This window comes from Eimeria mitis, genomic scaffold, assembly GCF_000499745.2.
Source record: "Eimeria mitis Houghton genomic scaffold, Emh_scaff110, whole genome shotgun sequence".
Classification (NCBI taxonomy): Eukaryota; Apicomplexa; class Conoidasida; order Eucoccidiorida; family Eimeriidae; genus Eimeria; species Eimeria mitis.
In genome coordinates, this window is record NW_013567588.1 from 4,571 (window position 1) to 4,945 (window position 375).

Below are 375 nucleotides of genomic sequence, written 5' to 3' on the forward strand. Positions count from 1 at the left end.
AACCCTAAACCCTAAACCCTAATAAACCCTTGAGGAACAGTATATCTAAACAACATGTAAAACCCCTAAACCCTAAACCCTAAACCCTAAACCCTAATATTTGTGATGAAAACACAGCGAAAGAGCGGGAACAAGCGAGCATCTCCCTCTGCCTCAAGCTAGGGTTTAGGGTTTAGGGTTTAGGGTTTAGGGTTTAGGGTTTTTTACACGAATTCACTAAAAGGAAAACCCCCATCCGCCCCCGCAGCACCAAAAGCATTAACCCCCTCCTCGCCGAATGTATCGTATTTCTTTCTCTGTTCTGGGTCGCTCAACACCTGCACACAAACCCTAAACCCTAAACCCTAAACCCTAAACCCTAAACCCTAAACCCTA